The sequence below is a fragment of the Polypterus senegalus genome, chromosome 5, assembly GCF_016835505.1.
Source record: "Polypterus senegalus isolate Bchr_013 chromosome 5, ASM1683550v1, whole genome shotgun sequence".
NCBI lineage: Eukaryota > Metazoa > Chordata > Cladistia > Polypteriformes > Polypteridae > Polypterus > Polypterus senegalus.
The window spans coordinates 5,401,165-5,415,480 of NC_053158.1; the positions used below are offsets into that span (position 1 = coordinate 5,401,165).

At 41.1% G+C, this 14,316-nt stretch overlaps 1 protein-coding gene across 1 annotated transcript in view; it reads right to left on the reverse strand.

Annotated features, from left to right (window-relative positions):
* Window positions 1-1,853: 1,853 nt before the first annotated feature.
* Window positions 1,854-14,316, reverse strand: part of LOC120529953 (agouti-related protein-like) — a 96,380-nt gene continuing 83,917 nt past the window's right edge. Inside the window, exon 5 of the mRNA XM_039754157.1 lies at window positions 1,854-2,207. The gene's annotated coding sequence lies outside the window, so the exon portion shown is untranslated. The remainder of the gene's footprint in view (window positions 2,208-14,316) is intronic.

A 14,316-nucleotide genomic window follows, 5' to 3' on the forward strand; every position in this document is an offset into this window, starting at 1 on the left:
AGGATCTGTGCAGACTTTTTTCAAAACATGGCAGGATCTAATCAGTAATATTTTAAAATGTTTATAAAGCACAGAGAATTTGTTGATTTAGGTATTTTTACAAGCCTTAAATTTTACACCGTTTGGCTTGCTCTCTCTCTCAAGGGTGGGGATCGATCTGTTCTTAGCATAATTCTTTTTTTTTGTAAAAACTTGATTGCTATGTATTGATTGTAATAAAATTAATAAATAAAAATAAAAAAAAAAAAAAAAGGAATGAGCCTGCCAAGTTTCAGCCTTCTACCTACACGGGAAGTTGGAGAATTAGTGATGAGTCAGTCAGTGAGTCAGTGAGTCAGTGAGGGCTTTGCCTTTTATTAGTATAGACAAGGGAGAAAAAAACTCCTGTTTTTAACTCTTAAACCGCTGTAACCGGCTACATTCGGTTCCCAATGCAATCTGCCAGCACACCGGAGCCGAGTATATTTTGCAACGTACATTCATTGAATGCCACAGCCGGCTCTAGTTGTTTCCCTGTGCAATTTGCCAGCATGCTGGAGATGATCAATTTGTGTCATCCATTCGTTGAGCAGCCAGCTCATGACCACTGGCGCCCCCTAGCGAATCAACCTCACTGTCCCTGGGATTCTGCTGCTGCATTAGACTTGCCTGCCAGTATCACCATTGGCCTCTGTGTTTAGCCAGTTCAAGCGCACTTGACTCTGTGATTTACTCAATTTCATCTATCTATCTATCTATCTATTATATAGTGCCTTACACTCTATCTATCTGTCTGTTATATAGTGCCTTTCCTATCTATCTTTCTGTCTATTATATAGTGCCTTTCCTATCTATCTATAATAATATATTGTTGCAGTAGTTTTTTTTATAGTTTTTACAGCCCTTTGGCAGTGTGTGAAATGATCCGTGCTGCAGTAATTGTTATGCTCTTTGCATGAAAAAAATGTGTTCCATTAAAATTTCACTTTTTCGTAGTGAATTGTGACGTTTCCTTAAAAAGTGAAGCAAAAAAGTATTTGGCATCCAGGGGTGCATTAACCCCTCCAAGTAGGTGGCAGTTTAAGGGTTAAAAATGGCCAGGTATGTCTGGACGAGGTCTCAGTGTTTTTCAATGGCTGCACACTGCTATTTTTTGATGTACACCTTGTAAACATCGATTCTTTGTGGTTTTAATAAACGATTTGCTCTCATTTGAGCCACAAACCTTGTCTGTCCCCTCACTTGCTTGTGGTCCATCCTCGTTTTTTTATGAACTGCTAGATGCCCCACCAAAGGACAGCACCAAAGCTGGCATGAGACCTCAGAGCTGGTCAAACATAGGGACCCCACCTGAAAGCGGAAAAAGATTTACAAGAAGAAAAATAACCCAAATGTGGGATTGGCTGGTGAAGCCGGAGGTTTCATGATTGTATCCCCCTTGTACGATGTGGTGTATATTCTGAGACTTTTATATTATTTTTGACATTTTCAAAGCCATCTTCCCATTCTGGAGTCACTTCCAGGCCGAAAGCCAGAAGGGATAAACTGGTCTGAAGGGAGCCTTCTCTGTGGGTCTCAGTTGTCTCTTTTTGTGGAGCTTTCTGAAGGTCACCTGCCATGTTGGGAACTCCAAATCTGCACACTCCTCGAAATATGAGAGACTCTCGTTCCCAATTTACTTAACACACCATCCACCCAGAAGAAATAAATCAGGCATTGAGACGTGTATGCATAACATGTTTAATAAAAAGAGACTTTATATATAAAAAGTTTGCGTTTGTATAATAAATATAAATAGTGAACATGAACACGGTTAAAAAGTCCAGGTCATACAATTGTATATAGTGTGTCAGCGTGCAAGTCATTTTAAAAAGAAAAAGGCTAAAAATTAATTTTCCCATGCATTTAATAGAGTTGATCTGATCTAATCTAAAAAGGAATCACACGCTTTGTCTAGTATGTCTCCTAACAATTTAAGGAAATTGTAAGAGATTGGACGGATCACAAGAAAGAAGGGGGGCACCACCCAATGGCCCCGTGTACTTGAAAAGCAGAAAAAACAAACAATAATTGCAAAGAAAGTCTTTCAGACGGGAGGTCCACAGTGCACTGATCTCAGAATGGCCAAACTTCCAAGGGTTATATGTCCTTCCGGTAGGAAGAGGCGGGTCCAGGCAGTCGGACACAGGAAGTGACGTCAGAGATGTTACAGCTGTCAATCATCCAGACTGCAGAGGAAGGAAGAGAACAGACATTAGAATACGGCGCCAACCCCTGGAGTGGAACAGCGTACAACATATCCTGCTCCAAGACAATGTGCTTACAATGAATGACTCCAATATTGCATTCAAAAACCTCATATACTGGGCTTTGTTATTTTCTACCAGCCATATTGATTTCTAATTCCACCTCAGGCAAATAAAATTTAAAGACAGAATTTTGCCACCTGTAGACCTGAAAAGATATGAAAAATCAGAAAACAGATTCTACTGTGTCCTGACAGGTGTGCTCATAAAAATCATTGGGGCTTAGGAAGAACAAGGCTCTTAGAACTGAATCAGTGTGCAGACCCCACCTAGCTGTATTGAGGGAAACAAAGAAATACAAGTATGTAGTGTTTTTGTCTGTCCATATGGAATATGTTTAGGTTACCAATACATTCTGATTTCAGGTGTTTTAATCATATCTTGATATAAAACAAATGCAAAGAAAGGCGGCACGTAAATTGCTTTCTATTTCACACGCTTTACGCGCCCGTTTTCAGCTTGCTCTGACACCGCTAATGCTTTGTGAACACCTGCCCTCCTTCACTAGGCGCCATTCACTAGCTGGCTCGTGGGCGAGTACTTTCTGTTTTAGAGTTAAAAGTTACAAGGGTTCAAGACGAATGGCAAGAATATTCATTCAAAAACAAAAACTTATTTATTTATAATAATTATAATAATTTAATTATTTTACTTCAGTTAGTCTTTCCAGCTACTTTAATAGCTTTTTTTAGTTTTAGTTTTTCGTTTCAGTTTTTTTAATTATTTTATTTCAGTTTACAAAAATGTTTTTTAATAATAGTTCCAGTTTTGATTTTAGTTTTTGTTAACTATAATAACGTTGTCTGATAATGTGGGTTGGGAGTACTTCTGGGTACTAGTAAGGCTCTTTAAAACACTTCAGTGCCCCCTGGCTGCCCAGAAGAACTACAATTCCTGATACACCCTGTGGGTTACCACCTAGGGTGCTGAGGGAGACAATGCCCTGAATAATTCATCTTCCCCTTTCCTTCCCACGCTATTGACATCCCTGCCAGGTAAGGATGGCAGTCCTGCTCCAGCCGGGATGCCAGTCTCAGCATGACAGCTCTCACACGCTCCAAAAACACTTGAGGATCGGTAGTGTCCTGAAGGTGGAAATACTGAAGGCTCCAACTGCCTCCATTATGCACATTTCATTCAAAAACTGGATGTAGGAGTTTTAAATCTTAGTTAACTTATCAGGATTGTTACATTAAATAGCATTAAAAGAACTCGCTTACATTGATAGCACATTTCCTGTACAGTTTCTTCCCAATTGCAAGTGCAGTTTGCACAATGTCCGCTGATCCCAGCTTTCATTTGACGTTTACTTGCTGTTAAGTTGTTAATTTTTTTGTTTTAATTGCTATTTCACGTGTGCGAAATCTGCTGCAGGTGGCACACTTGTTATCCTAATTGCCTCAGAGGTTCGGCTTCTAGTGGGCATGAAGTTAACACGTTCACCCTGTGCCTCCATCCTTTTTAGTTTAACACTGTATTTTTGGGTTTCCTCCCACATCCCACACTTCTGTAATAAAACTCAAGGCCTTGTCACATTAGACGACTTTCCCAGCGATTTTCAGCCGTTGCTTTCATCTATGTAATCTTAGCAAGCCGGAAGGCAGTTGGCATCGCACTCTCGTCAACTTTTGTCACCTAGTCTGACATACCCAGTGACTCCCCACCGCCAGGTTTGATTTTGTCTTTTGTCATTGGGGGTGAAGGGGTGGGCACTGTGTATGTGAGAGCTGACAAACAATGAATGCTCAGTACAATGCATAGAAATCAGTGACAAGGAATAAGGAACGTGGGAGTTCTGGACCTCACAAACCACTCTGTGGTCTCGTGATTTATGAACTGCAACAGAATAGATAAAAGAGAGGAAAAGAAAAAAGGGATTGCATCCAAACTTACCAGACCAGTTAACCCTTCAAACTGGACCGGCACTCTGTCAGGAAGCAAATGAAAGTTGCCATGTAATGGTGTAGCGGTAAAAGCTTTGGACTTCAAACCCTGAGGGTGTGGGTTGAAATCCCACTACTGACACCACTGTGAGCACATCACCTGACCTGCCTGTTGTAATCAGAATATAAGTTTAATATGTCACTGTGCTCTGTGCAAATATTCTAAATCTACTTTTCCTTTCTACTCACATGTACAGCTAGCACAAAGCCAGATTTAGCACATAGGAGTTCACCATTAAGTTAAGGGACAACTGTGAAATGGGCAGCGTACTATTTCTGTGTGTCAGAGTCAGTATGACATTGGATCTTCTTTTCCTTGTTTGGAATGGCATGATTTAACTAACTGAGGGCCTGCACATGGAGAAAGAGTATAAAGCCTTGGATCATTGCCCGGCACACCTTTGAAGCCGACAGACAGATGGGAGATAACGTCATCCGATCCAGAAAATCCTTCCAACTTAGCGACGAAAATGGCAGACTGTATACATCGGGCTCCCACTTTGGCGATGGTCTTGTCATGGCTTCCTCTTCTGTTATACCGTGTAAACCATCATTAAAGAAAGCTAAGTTATTTCTCCTAAGTGATTTCTTACTGACTTATCACTAAGGGAGGGGTATCACCTTTTTATATTATATCAATCTAGTATCGGGTTATGTAACATGCCGCAATTACAAAAGAACTTATTCCTGCTGGATACATCTGTGTACTCCAATTGGAAAACCAAGAAAAGAAATGGAACAAATTGTATCATAAATGTCATAATTTGCCTTAGATATAGGTCATTAGCCAGAGAAGTCAATGGAAATGTGCTTGGTAAATGTGACATGCCCAACGATTTCTTGTCACTTAAACTGCGATGGTCTAGCGTCCAGATCAGCAACTGCCGTCCTACAACTAGAAGTCACATAAAGTGACACTGGATTTAGCGCATGACTGACTTAATGCACCATGATCTGCCATCCAGGATTGATTCTTTTCTTATGCCTAATTCTGCCGGAGTTGACTTGACCCCCCATTTCCCTCAGAACCCTACAAGTGAGTTCAGAACAAATTGAGTAAGTAAAGAATGGAATGGTGGTGTGGTGGTTACTAATGCTCCATTACAGCTTTTGAAATCCTGGGGCCAAACCCAAGCCCAGTCACCATCTTGGTGACATCTGTACTTTCACATCTGCCTCTGTGTGGTTTGTCCTCGGGGTACTCCTTCTTCATCTCCTTATACTGGCTCCTGGTTAAGTTTTGGGCAGATTGCAAAATCCTTAAATGGCCGAGGTCCGGCTAACTTGTCTGAACTTATCATGACTTACAAACCAGAGCGCACATTAAGATCTCAAAATGCCGGTCTGCTTACGTTTCCAAAAATTAATAAAATAACAGTGGGAGGTCGAGCTTTTCGTTACAGGAGGTCCCTAAACTGTGGAGTGGTCTGCCTGCTACTATAAGAGATGCCCCTTCGGTCTCAGCTTTTAAATTCCGGCTGAAGACTCACTACTTTAATTTAGCAAACCCTGACTAGAGCTGCTGATTAACTGTACAGACTGCATCTCTGTTGTTAGTCATTAGCACTAAAACAGAAGTAACATGATAGTTAGAATTTGTTACCAACCCTCACCTATTCTGTTTCTCTTCTCGGTACTCAAATGTGGCACTTGGTGCCAAGGCCCACCTGCCAAGTTGTTCTGCCTGCCTAAGGTAAAGTCATCTCTGATGGAGGATCGCAGGAATCATCAGGTAGAGGGGTCCTTTCATTGGATTGGCTGGCCCAGTGCTGACTCAGCTGTGGAATGGCAGCTTGATGGCCGAGGTCTCCAGGACTCTAATCAAATCTAAATCTTATTATGGGATATCATCTCCTGTTGAATTCTGCTCTGTACTTGTAATATTTACAGTATATTGCACTATTATATTGTATTGAGAATTACTCGTTCTGTCTATTGTATTGTATTGACCCCCCTTCTTTTTGACACCCACTGCACGCCCAACCTACCTGCCTCTCCCAAAGTTTCTTCCATTTTTTCCCTACAAGGTTTTTTTGGGAGTTTTTCCTTGTCTTCTTAGAGAGTCAAGGCTGGGGGGCTGTCAAAAGGCAGGGCCTTTTAAAGTTTATTGTGGCACTTCTTGTGTGATTTTGGGCTATACAAAAATAAATTGTATTATACTGTATTGTATCTCAGCAGGTGTGAATGACAGGATACTTTAATTTTGGCCTTTGAGTATATATTTGAGTGGACCTGGCAAACCATCCCAGACATCCCAAATTTGAAAAACTGTTTTAAAGGAGGTGGGATAATCAATTCCACTGCAAATTGCACACAACTGTAGCCATTCCCCCCACCTTAAAAAACAAAAAAATCAAAACTATACAATTGTAAAAATTCACTGATAGTCCACGTCAGTAAATCTGATTTTACTTACATATTTTTCGAGGAATCCTCGCAATTGAAAACTAATTTATCCACAAATGGAAAAATCTTATACAGTATATATCTCTATTATATAAAAGACATTCTGGGACGAGACGAGACTTTGGCCATTAGATTTTTTTTGAAGTCCCGCCCTCCTCTCAGCTATATTCTGCCACGCCCACGGCCCTCTCACCTCTCATTGGTGTGAATGCTTTTGACAGACACAGTTCTTGCTCTCTCAGCTCTTAGAAATTTTAACATTTTCCTCACTTTAAGTTCCCAATTAAAGAAGATGTATTATGTCCAAATCTTATTGAGGAATTTCATCATGAAGGGTTATCAACAGAAAAAATGAGTACACGGGCACCGAGAAACGATGAAGTCAAATGAATTAATGGCAAAAATGTTGATTGGTTACACAGCAAATCAGTTAAATGCGTATCAATATGCTCTGCTGAAACAGTTGGTGGTGATGGTGTAGAAGAACTTACAATATCACGAAAAATAACTACAACCGTTAACACCGTCTGGTCTTCCGTCGCACAAATTACTGTAGAAAGAAGGATATATCCAAGAAAGGTAATGTAGTACATCTTCAGGGGATAACATTACACAACAAAGGAGATGTTGATATGCCATCCGTATTAAAACGTTTACAGTTTCCCGCTAGAATAGCTTTTGCAAAGACAATTAACAAATCTCAGAGTCAAACATTTGAAAAAGTTGTTTTATTTAACAGAGAGAAAGAGACGGAATTCAATCACGGGCAGTTATATATTGCGATGTTACGATGAAAGTCCAAACTCAGAATCAAAACTCAATGCGATATTGATGAAAGTTTAATTCAAAATATTGTTTTTACTGAACTTTTAAAGTTTAAAAAGTATTTGTGTGTTAATTTCAAAGCCAACCAGAACAAAATCGTATTACTCCACGAATAACTCTAATGCAACATGAATGATAATTTACTTTCAAATTATTAAGTTTTCCTCCTTTTTACTATTGTTAATTACTCAGTGTAATGTAAAATAGTTAGTTCTACTATACATATGTAAGAATTCCCATGAAAATAAAAATCAGTTTAAATTGCATATCCACATCCCCATAGGCGAGTGGCAGAACCGCAAAGAGGCTAGCGTGTAGCGCAGAAACGGGCGTTGGCAAGCGAAGCGAGCAGGGGGCAAAGCCCCCTAGTCTATCTATATAACGGCTAAGGTTTTTCTGCCTGTCGCACGATTACTGTCACAAACTGTCACAAACTACGATCTTGGTCCAACTTGACGGCTGATGACCTGACACATGCTGGTGTAAACGAATCAAAACAGGAGTGACACACACTGGATCAAAGACAGTAGGCCCGGAGCATGTAACATGATGCAACTTGCTTGAAAAAAAGGATTGGTCCGTCTTTATGGACGTTATTGTTATACGCTCACCGGCCACTTTATTAGCCACACTGCTTAAACACACATGTCAATTACAGAAGTGTGTGATTAGGTTCATTTCTCATGTCCTTGCTAGTTACTGATAATCAAGAGCCTAGGATTCAGGATTCTGCTACACTTCTCTTTTCCATAATCATCCTGGTACTAAAGTAGCAGCAGGGACTGATTCACAAAACATAAGGCTTTAATTAAAATGCCAAGAGTACTAAAGGTAAAAGCTAACAGTTAACAAGGATAGAAGCCATTCAGTATAATTAGTATTCGCTCACCGGCCACTTTATTAGGTACACGGTTCAACTGCTTGTTAACGTAACTCTCTAATCAGCCAACCACATGGCAGCAACTCATTTCGGCCTGCAGACGTTGTCAAGACCACCCTGCTTGAAGTTCAAATGGGACACCAGAATGGGGAAAAAAGGGGACTGAAGTGACTTTCAATGGGCATATTTGTTGGTGCCAGGTGGACTGGTCGGAGTATTTCCGAAACTGCTCATCTACTGGGATTTTCACTCAGCACCATCTCTGGGGTTTATCATAGAATGGTCTGAAAAAGGAGAAAATATCCAGTGAATGGCAGTTGTCTGGGCAACAATGCCTCGTTGATGCAAGAGGTCATAGGAGAATGGTCAGACTGGTCTGAGCTGATAGAAAGGTGACAGGGACTCAAAAAGGCACTCGTTACAACTGAGGTGTGCAGAAGAGCATCTCTGAACACACAACACGTTGAACCTTAAAGCAGGTGGGCTATAGCTGCAGGAGACCACACCAGGTGCCACTACTGTCAGGTAAGAACAGGCAACTGAGACTACAATTCACACGGGTTCACCAAAATTGGAAAGTAGAAGACTGGAACAACGTTATCTAGTCTGATGAGTCTCGATTTCTGCTGAGACATTTGGATGGTCGGGTTAACAACATGAAAGCAGGGATTTATCGAGCCTTGTATCACCGGTTCAGGCTGGTGGTGATGTAATGGTGTGGGGGATACTGTCTTGGCAAACTCTGGGCCCCTTAGTACCAGCTGAGCATCGTTTAAATGCCACAGCCTAGCTGAGAATTGTTGCTGACCAACTCCATCCATTTATGACCGCAGTCTCCACAATTTCCAGCAGCATAACGCGCCAAGTCACAAAGCTCAAATCATCTCACACTGACTTCTTGAATATGACAATGAGTTTACTGCACTGAAATGGCCTCCTCAATCCAGTGGAGCACCTTAGGGATGTGGTAGGATGGAAGATTCCCATCATGGATGTGCAACTACTGACAAATCTGCAGTAACTGTATGATGCTATCACGTCAACATGGACCAAAATCTCAGAGGAACGTTTCCAGCACCTTGTTGAATCTATGCCACCAAGAATTGGGGCAGTTCTGAAAGCAAAAGGGGTCCAGCCCGGTAATAGCCAGGAGTGCCTAATAAAGTAGCGAGGGAGTGTAGACCAGTTTCAGTGATCAGGGTGGATGTCTCAGAAGCACTCGTTCAAAATTATGGCATCTTTTCTATGATGCAGTCATCTACACAATGCAGAAAGCGAATAAAGTTGTAATTTTACAACATGAAAATCTCGTTCGATTTTCCGCAGACAAACACAGACACCTTACTAAAATCAACTTTTCCTGACATTTTGAACATTGTGGATTCAGAATGCAAACCCAACTCGGTATAAAATTGTTGACCCCTTCACCAGAATTCAGGAGCTTAAAAAACATCTGGTGAACCAACGTGTCCAAAACGCACCACCTCACACCACGGAGTCAGTCAAAGAAATTTTTGGCCACCAAAAACGAAGTGATTTGTCATTTCGTGCCTCCCATATTCACCACATCTTGCTGTGACTTCTTTGCTATTGCCGAAAATTAAAATTATGACTGAAGGGAAGAACGTTTGCTACTGTGAAGGGCAGTGTTGTGCATGAACTAATTCAGCAGAGCGCGTTCATTGAACAAGCTCATTTTTCTAAAGAATGGTGAACTTAACGTAACAGAAAACCCACCCACACTGACCGGTATCTTTTGTTTGACTCACATCACCCACTACAACATAAACTAGGAGTTATGAGGACTCTATAGTAATCCCTCGCTACATCGCACTTCGACTTTAGCGGCTTCACTCTATCACGGATTTTATATGTAAGCATATCTAAATATACAACATGGATTTTTCACTGCTTCGCAGGTTTCTGCTGGCAATGGGTCTTTTTACTTCTGGTACATGCTTCCTCAGTAGGTTTACATACAAGGGATGTTATTGGCAGATGGCTGAGAAGCAACCCAATCAGAGCACGCAGTTAAGTTCCTGTGTGCTGATTGGCTCAGCGACGGAGCGCCCAGTTCGATTCCGCTGCAATAACCAGGAAGTCTCGTCTCGCTCATTCAGCATCAACATGTTTCGATGTGTAAAGAGTTAACTTTTGTGCTCTTTTGTGTTTATCTTTGTGCGTAGTCAAGCTCCAAAACGATCTGCTCCTGCTACTGCTTCAGGGGCCGTGCCCAAGCGTCAACGGAAGATGCTAACGATTGCCGAAAAAGTAAAAGTTTTGGATATGTTGAAGGACGGGAACAGCTACACCGCTGCAGGACGCCATTACGGCATCAATGAGTCCACGATTCTTTTTATTTAAAAAGGAGGAAAAGAATATAAGATCTACGGCCACAGTGTCCTTTAACCAGGGCACAAAACGAGTTGTAAGTGGATGTAATAATGCGGTAGTCTGGATGGAATCTGCTTTAGGGATTTGGGTTGAAGACTGCCGGAAGAAGAACCACACAGTCGCCTGAAGAGGCTCAATTTAGAAGAGCTGTAACGCTCTCCTTTGTTGTGCAGTAAAATTAAACTCATCGTTATCAGACAAATCGTTGTGTCATTGTTGGGGAGTAACCATAATCAATTTTCTACATAAAGTACTTAGTAAATGTATGTACGTTTAGTGTCACTGTACACACATTTTACTGTATACAATTTTTCTGGCATTGTACGTATTTATTGCTGGTGGCCTGTCTATCGTAATGGCTGTAACATACGTGATATCGGAGACACTCGATATCTTTAAAATAATATTTAGGTTTTACTGTATATAAACAGTGTGTTTACATACATAATTTCAATTAATCTTACCTAATATCTAAGAGAATACAAAGGGTTTATGCTGTATTACTGTACGGGAAATGTTTATAAGAGTATGGGAGAGTTTATAAGGGCTGAAAATATATAAAAATAACCATACAAACATATGGATTTTACTTTGCGGATTTTCACCTTTCCCGGGGGGGTTCTAGAACGCAACCCCCGCGATTAAGGAGGGATTACTGTACACCACATAGCAGAGAACATCCCCACTTCCACAGAGGCTAAGAAGAAGGAAAACAGGCATCTGAAGACAGCCTTTAAGACCTGTGGCTACCCCAAGTGGGCCTTTAACAAGGCAGTATCTTGTTCCAGAAAAAGGACAACGGTACAGTCAGAGTCCCAGGACCAACAGAAGAACCTCATTATTCTATGCATGGCTGGTGTGTCCAAAAAGTTAAAAAGGATTTTTGGAAAAACACCACATACCTGTCCACTTCAAACCCACTAACACACTGAGACAGAGACTCGTCCACCACAAAGACCGGATACGGAAACAGAAGAAGAGCAATGGAATATATGCCGTTCAATTTAGCGAAGAGTGTCCTGAACTGTACATTGGAGCAACCAAGCAGCCTCTACACAGGAGGATGGCCCAGCACAGAAGGAGTAACACCTCGGGGCCGGAATCAGCTGTGTATCTCCATTTGAAGGACAAAGGACACTCATTTGAGGACATTAATGTCCAGATATTGGATACAGAAGACAAGTGGTTTGCGAGAGGGGTGAGGGAAGCTTTGGACATGCAAATCAACAACCCCTTACTCAACAGAGGTGGAGGCCTTAGGCATAACCTGTCTTCAATTTATCATGCTGCCCTTACATCCATCTCCAGGAAAATCTGGCCCAATTCACACCTCCAGCAGGTGGACCACTCCTAATGAGCCACTTTATGGGGGTAGGAGGGGCTGTCAAAATGTGTGACGGTTACATCTACCCACACCTCTCCCTTGGCTTTGTTTTTACTCAATGAGCCTAATCAGGGCAGGTGGGAAGTGAAACTAACCTGGAGGATAAAATTGTGATCTCAACTGACGAAGTTCCTTGGATGAGCAGTGAAACGTATCTACCTAACAAGCAAGAAGTCCAGTTGCCATGACTCAACTACCAGATGATTTCACCTGGATGACTGAGAAATTTCACAGATAAACTTAACGTAACATATTTGCAAGTGAAGAACTTTAGGTGACATTCTGGATCTGGTTTAGCTCCTGATTAAATGTTTCGCCTTACCCTGTAATGTAGGGGTGGAGTTGAATCTGAATATGTTATTCAGATAAGCATGAATAGTGGATTTTTACGAATATTTATTTTGTACGGATTTTTGGCCATTTATTTGTATTTGGGGAAAAAATAACTTAAAACAAATAGGCGCTGTCTGTGTCTGTCTGCTTGTGCTTAAGCTGCACCCCTACTGAGATGAGCATGCGGTGAAGCTCCGCTTTCACATTTAGGAAAACGTCCGTTGCGAGGCCACTTTATAGTTTTCCCCGTTGGACATGCAATATGTGACATGAATTTTAACCGGAAGCGTAATTGGTTAGGTCACCATTTGTGTCACATAGAGCGGTCATTTATATATACTTATAAATCTATTTCATTTCTTTTTTGACCGGGAGGATATTGGCATATATGGTTATGCGTGTTTGTTGCTGGGTATAACTCAATAAAGTGTATTTAAATAAAAACGTCTTCATAATTATTGTATTTTATTCAAGAACACTGTAATAGCCTAATATAAGGCATGCAAAATTGAATAAAGTAAACTTATGGGTCTTTTATTCTCAAATCCTTCAAAAATACAAAATAAACTGAATATGAACTGGTTCAAAGCTGAAATGGTGAACGTGAATGTATTAATTTGAATCTGTGTGAGCTGAACTTTGAGCGAGTTCTTGTGAGGTGTGAACTTGCACAGCACTGGCAGAGGAAATCCAAGAAAGGGGCTCTAGATGTGGAGACAAAAGACGAGGACATGTGAATGGGACTGGAAGAAGCACTGGGACTAACGGACTGCGTCTCAAGGAGGTGACTAAAATGGGATATTGCAGTACATTTCATAATTTAGAGGGCACTTTTAACAATCCTGGGAATTTCTCGGGTCCGCTCTTATAACATATAACACCATAAAAGTCACAGCAAAGTCCAGCAGGGAATCCCACCAGAGGCCGAGTTCTCAGATGTCACACCACCACCTAATATGACTTTGTGCAGCCTTGGCACACTACCATGCCTTCCAGGGTCCCTGTGCTCCCACCCACATCCCTAAGGTCATGTCTGTTTACTGGATTGTATTGAATATCAGATCCTTTGTGGCTGTGTATGCGAGAGGGTCCTTAATTGGACCAGCACCCCATCCAGGGTTGGTTACTGCCTTACATTCAACGCTGTCAGAATCGACTTTAAAAATCAGCCACAGAACCGCAGATTTGAGAAAGTTCTTTTGTGTCACGGCTTACGAACACACAAAGCGAAAAGTGTTTCCAAATGAACTTTCCATCTAAGTAAAATGCCATCTAAGATAAAATCAATCTAATCCGAAGATTAGAGGATAGATCATCCAAATAACTTACAGCTGCTCTGGCTGTCATTTCCATTTAATTCTGCTGCCAATCACATTGCTTTAGTAAACATGTAATATGAGAAATTAGCCTGACTGGATTTTATTAGCTACAGTGGTAAACATTGAAATAATTGTCTATATTTTACAATTTCGTCTCAGCATTAAACTAATCTTACAAAGTCGCGGTTTCCAACTGGTTATGTTAAATTCACAGTCTGTCATGGTGGTCATTTTGTAATGAGAATAACGCCCTCCTGGTTTACAGGAATCACACTGCGCCACAGACATCTGGGATGTACGTGCGCTTCAGAGTGTAACAGAGCTTTTGGTGCAAAAGAGAGGTGCTTAGGGCAGGACAGATTTAATTAACGTATTCCTTGACTAATAATACATTTACAGGAGATGTTGCCTTAGAAACACTTGTAAGGAAAAAGTACCTTTTATTTGAGATGCATTTTAGTAACATTCACCCACTAGGGTAGGCTGGGCCACTAACACCAATATCACCGAATTAACTTCACCCATGATATCCATCTGGGACTCTGTC